General features: G+C 53.6%; 1 protein-coding gene across 1 annotated transcript in view; it reads right to left on the reverse strand.

The window, feature by feature from the left end:
* The window catches only part of FIBCD1 (fibrinogen C domain containing 1), a 37,467-nt gene extending 35,004 nt beyond the window's left edge, over positions 1-2,463 (reverse strand). Inside the window, exon 1 of the mRNA XM_040405631.1 lies at positions 2,412-2,463. The gene's annotated coding sequence lies outside the window, so the exon portion shown is untranslated. The remainder of the gene's footprint in view (positions 1-2,411) is intronic.
* Between the last annotated feature and the right edge of the window lie 3,537 nt (positions 2,464-6,000).

The following is a 6,000-nucleotide window of genomic DNA, read 5'->3' on the forward strand; positions in this document are numbered from 1 at the left end:
GGCTCTCAGGCTTTATGTAGTCCCCGGTGCTCGGTCCGGTGGTCGCCGGGACCTATCAGCAGGACAGTGCAGCGTCCTCTCCGGATCACCCCTCTCCCCGTCCCCTGCTTCTCTCTCTTCTTGTCACCCCATCTTTTTCTCCCCTCTTATCCTGGCCCCCTCTTTCTTTCCCCATCCATGTCCTCCTGTTCCCCCCTCTTCCCTCTGTCTTCCCCCCTGTCTTCCCCCTGCCCCCTCTCCTCTCTCTCTCCCCCGTCGCCCCAAAACCTCTCCCCTTCTGTCTTCCCCCCCTGCCCCATGTCCCCCCTCTCTCTCGCCCTGCCCCCCCCTCTCTTTCCTGCCCCCCTCCCTCCCCCTCTCTCTCACTGTCCCCTATCTCCCCCCTCTTCCCTCCTGCCCCAGTTCCCGTCCCCCCTCTGTCCCCCCCTCTCTCTCTTCCCCCCTGTCCCCCCTCTCTCTCTCCCCATGTCCCCCCGTCACCCCTCTCTTCCCCCGTCTCCCCAATCTTCCCCCCTGTCCCTCTCCCCATGTCCCCCTGTAACCCCTGTCTTCCCCCCTGTTCCCCCACCCCCTCTCTCTCCCCCCTGTCTCCCCTGTCCCCCCCTCTCTCTCTCCTGCCCCCCTCTCTTCCCCCGTCCCCCCTCTCTCCCCCCTTCTCCCCTGTCCCCCCCTCTCTCTCTCCTGCCCCCCTCTCTTCCCCCGTCCCCCCTCTCTCCCCCCTTCTCCCCTGTCCCCCTCTCTCTCCTGCCCCCTCTCTTCCCCCCTGCCCCCTCTCTCTCCTGCCCCCTCTCTTCCCCCCTGCCCCCCTCTCTTCCTGTGTCTTCCTCCTCTCTCCCCATGTCCCTCGTCACCCCTCTCTCTCTTCCCCTACCCCCTGTCTCCCCTCTCTTCCCCCTCTGTCTTCCCCCCTGTCGTCCCTCTCTTCCCCCCTGTCATCCCTCTCTTCCCCCGTCGTCCCTCTGTCTTCCCCCCTGTCGTCCCTCTCTTCCCCCCCGTCGTCCCTCTGTCTTCCCCCCTGTCCCCCCTCTCTTTCCCCTGTCTCCCCCCTGCCCTATGTCCCCCCTTTGTCTTACCCCCTGCCCCCCTCTCTTTCTCCCTGTCCCCCCTTTGTCTTCCCCCTGTCCCCCACTCTTCCCTCATGTCCCCTCTCTCTCCCCCCTGTCCCCCCCTGCCCCATGTCCCCCCTCTGTTTCCCCCCTGTCTTCCCCCCGTCCCCTCTCTCTCCCCCCTCTGACTTCCCCCTGTCCCCTCTCTCTCCCCATGTCCCCCCCCTGTCCCATGTCCCCCCCCTGTCCCCTCTCTCTCCCCATGTCCCCCCCTGCCCCATGTCCCCCCCCCTGTCCCATGTCCCCCCTCTCTCTCCCCCCTGCCCCATGTCCCCCCCCCCTGTCCCATGTCCCCCCTCTCTCTCCCCCCTGCCCCATGCCCCCCCCCTGTCCCATGTCCCCCCTCTCTCTCCCCCCTGCCCCATGTCCCCCCTCTGTCTTCCCTCCTGTCCCCATGGTCCCCTCTCTTCCCCCTGTCCCCCCCTGCCCCATGTCCCCCCTCTGTTTCCCCCCTACCCCGGTCTACCCCCCTCTGTCTTCCCCCCTGTCTTCCCCCGTCCCCTCTCTCTCCCCCCTCTGACTTCCCCCTGTCCCCTCTCTTTCCCCATGTCCCCCCTCTGTCCCCCCCCCCCCGTCCCCTCTCTCTCCTCATGTCCCCCCTCTGTCTCCCCCCTGGGCCCTCTCTCTCCCCATGTCCCCCCTCTGTCCCCTCTCTCTCCCCATGTCCCCCCTCTTCCCCCTGTCGTCGCCCCCCCCTGCCCCATGTCCCCCCTCTGTCCCCTCTCTCTCCCCATGTCCCCCCTCTGTCCCCTCTCTCTCCCCATGTCCCACCTGTCCCCCCTCTTCCCCCTGTCGTCGCCCCCCCTGCCCCAAGGCCCCCCCCTGCCCCATGTCCCCCCTCTGTCCCCTCTCTCCCCCTGTCCCCCCCATGTCCCCTCTCTCTCCCCATGTCCCCCCCATCACTCCTCTCTTCCCCCTGTCCCCCCCCCTGTCCCCTCTCTCTCCCCATGTCCCCCCCCCCCCCCCCCCCCCCTGTCCCATGTCCCCCCTCTCTCTCCCCCCTGCCCCATGTCCCCCCTCCCTCACAGAACTTGCCCGGTAATCTCTGCCGCCTCAGCGGTTATTGCTCTAATCTTCTTGCCTCAGGAATATAATGAGCCGGAGCCGGAGGGGGGGCGGGGGATATGGGGGTGCCGGGCGGCTGAGGGGGCACAGTCGGGTACCAGGGGGGTCCGGGACATCCAGGACTCGGGGCTCCGCCGGCTCCTCACCCCGCAGATCCTCTGGTGCAGGAGGCCGCCACCCCGCACCCCTCTGCCCGATCCCGGGCGCCGTGGACTCGGGGGGACCGGGCGCAGGACTCACCTCAGCGCATCCAGCAGCCGGGAGCTCCGTCCTCCATCAGCGCAGCCTCCTCTGTCCCGGCTCCCGTCACACAGGCGGCGCTCACCGGCAGGGGGCAGCACTGAGACGGCGGAGGAGAGGCGGTCAGCACAGCCCGCAGATGTAGCAGAGCCGGGCGGCGATTAACCCCTCACAGGCCAAGAGCACGACATGCAGTCCTAGGTAATAACACAAAGATTGATCTAATGAATAATGTAAATCTCACCTGCAGTCCTATGTAACACCACAGTGATAGATCTCTGAGTACATGTAATGTAATAGATTTCACCTGCAGTCCTATGTAACACCACAGGTAACACAGTGATAAATTTATGAGTACAGATAATGTAGTAGATGTCACCTGCAGTCCTATGTAACACCACAGATAACACAGTGATAACTCTCTGAGTACAGATAATGTAGTAGATGTCACCTGCAGTCCTATGTAACACCACATAATATAATGATAATCCTCTGAGAACAGATAATGTAGTAGATGTCACCTGCAGTCCTATGTAACACCACAGATAACAGTGATAACTCTGAGTAAAGATAATGTAGTAGATGTCACCTGCAGTCCTATGTAACACCACAGATAACACAGTGATAGCTCTCTGAGTACAGATAATGTAGTAGATGTCAACTGCAGTCCTATGTAACACCACAGATAACGCAGTGATATTTCTCTGAGTACAGATAATGTAGTAGATGTCACCTGCAGTCCTATGTAACACCACAGATAACACAGTGATAATCTCTGAGTACAGATAATGTAGTAGATGTCACCTGCAGTCCTATGTAACACCACAGATAACACAGTGATAAGTCTCTGAGCACAGATAATGTAGTAGATGTCACCTGCAGTCCTATGTAACACCACAGATAACACAGTGATAACTCTCTGAGTACAGATAATGTAGTAGATGTCACCTGCAGTCCTATGTAACACCACAGATAACACAGTGATAATCTCTGAGTACAGATAATGTAGTAGATGTCACCTGCAGTCCTATGTAACACCACAGATTACACAGTGATAACTCTCTGAGTACAGATAATGTAGTAGATGTCACCTGCAGTCCTATGTAACACCACAGATAACACAGTGATAACTCTCTGAGTACAGATAATGTAGTAGATGTCACCTGCAGTCCTATGTAACACCACAGATAACACAGTGATAACTCTCTGAGTACAGATAATGTAGTAGATGTCTCCTGCAGTCCTATGTAACACCACAGATAACAAAGTGATCACTCTCTGAGTACAGATAATGTAGTAATGTCACCTGCAGTCCTATGTAACACCACAGATAACACAGTGATAATCTCTGAGTACAGATAATGTAGTAGATGTCACCTGCAGTCCTATGTAACACCACAGGTAACACAGTGATAACTCTCTGGGTACAGATAATGTAGTAGATGTCACCTGCAGTCCTATGTAACACCACAGATAACACAGTGATAACTCTCTGAGTACAGATAATGTAGTAGATGTCACCTGCAGTCCTATGTAACACCACAGATAACACAGTGATAACTCTCTGAGTACAGATAATGTAGTAGATGTCACCTGCAGTCCTATGTAACACCACAGATAACACAGTGATCACTGTCTGAGTACAGATAATGTAGTAGATGTCACCTGCAGTCCTATGTAACACCACATATAACACAGTGATAACTCTCTGAGTACAGATAATGTAGTAGATGTCTCCTGCAGTCCTATGTAACACCACAGATAACACAGTGATAACTGAGTACAGATAATGTAGTAGATGTCACCTGCAGTCCTATGTAACACCACAGATAACACAGTGATAACTCTCTGAGTACAGATAATGTAGCAAATGTCACCTGCAGTCCTATGTAACACCACAGATAACACAGTGATAACTCTGAGTACAGATAATGTAGTAGATGTCACCTGCAGTCCTATGTAACACCACAGATAACACAGTGATCACTCTCCGAGTACAGATAATGTAGTAGATGTCACCTGCAGTCCTATGTAACACCACAGGTAACACAGTGATAACTCTCTGAGTACAGATAATGTAGTAGATGTCACCTGCAGTCCTATGTAACACCACAGATAACACAGTGATAACTCTCTGAGCACAGATAATGTAGTAGATGTCGCCTGCAGTCCTATGTAACACCACAGATAACACAGTGATAACTCTCTGAGTACAGACTATGTAGTAGATGTCACCTGCAGTCCTATGTAACACCACAGATAACACAGTGATAACTCTCTCAGTACAGATAATGTAGTAGATGTCACCTGCAGTCCTATGTAACACCACAGATAACACAGTGATAATCTCTGAGTACAGATAATGTAGTAGATGTCGCCTGCAGTCCTATGTAACACAACAGATAACACAGTGATAACTCTCTGAGTACAGATAATGTAGTAGCTGTCACCTGCAGTCCTATGTAACACCACCGATAACACAGTGATATCTCTGAGTACAGATAATGTAGTAGATGTCACCTGCAGTCCTATGTAACACCACAGATAACACAGTGATACCTCTCTGAGTACAGATAATGTAGTAGATGTCACCTGCAGTCCTATGTAACACCACAGATAACACAGTGATACCTCTCTGAGTACAGATAATGTAGTAATGTCACCTGCAGTCCTATGTAATACCACAGATAACAAAGTGATCACTCTCTGAGTACAGATAATGTAGTAGATGTCACCTGCAGTCCTATGTAACACCACAGATAACACAGTGATAACTCTCTGAGTACAGATAATGTAGTAGATGTCACCTGCAGTCCTATGTAACACCAGAGATAACACAGTGATAATCTCTGAGTACAGATAATGTAGTAGATGTCACCTGCAGTCCTATGTAACACTACAGATAACACAGTGATAACTCTCTAAGTACAGATAATGTAGTAGATGTCACCTGCAGTCCTATGTAACACCACAGATAACACAGTGATAAGTCTCTGAGTACAGATAATGTAGTAATCTCACCTGCAGTCCTATGTAACACCACAGATAACACAGTGATAACTCTCCAAGTAATGATAATGTAGTAGATGTCACCTGCAGTCCTATGTAAATGGCCTGCTTTGAGTTGTTATACATTGTTTCCAGGCTTCTTATGGCGCCATCACCAGGCCGCAGCGTCTCTCGCGTCATCTGGACTGCTGTAACGTCCCCCTCCCTCATCAAGGACAGACAGGAGGCGGTTGCGGCGCGCAGTGGAGAGGACGCAGTGTCTGGCTCTGTCCGGTCGGTGCCGCAGCAACAAGTCGTAGCAAATATTTGTTTTATCGATTGTGAGGAGATCCGGATATTCCTGGTGTCACCGCGACCGGACGAGGAGGTGACCGCCATTTATAAAGCGCACTGCAGGCAGGACGTCCCCACTGCCATCATCCCTGACTCCAGGAGCTCACAGTCTAGTCTCCCTACCTCACACACAATGTATCACTCCCATCATCCCTGACCCCAGGAGCTCACAGTCTAGTCTCTCTACCTCACACACAATGTATCACTCTCATCATCCCTGACCCCAGGAGCTCACAGTCTAGTCTCC

This window comes from Bufo bufo, chromosome 8 (genome assembly GCF_905171765.1).
Source record: "Bufo bufo chromosome 8, aBufBuf1.1, whole genome shotgun sequence".
Taxonomy (NCBI): domain Eukaryota; kingdom Metazoa; phylum Chordata; class Amphibia; order Anura; family Bufonidae; genus Bufo; species Bufo bufo.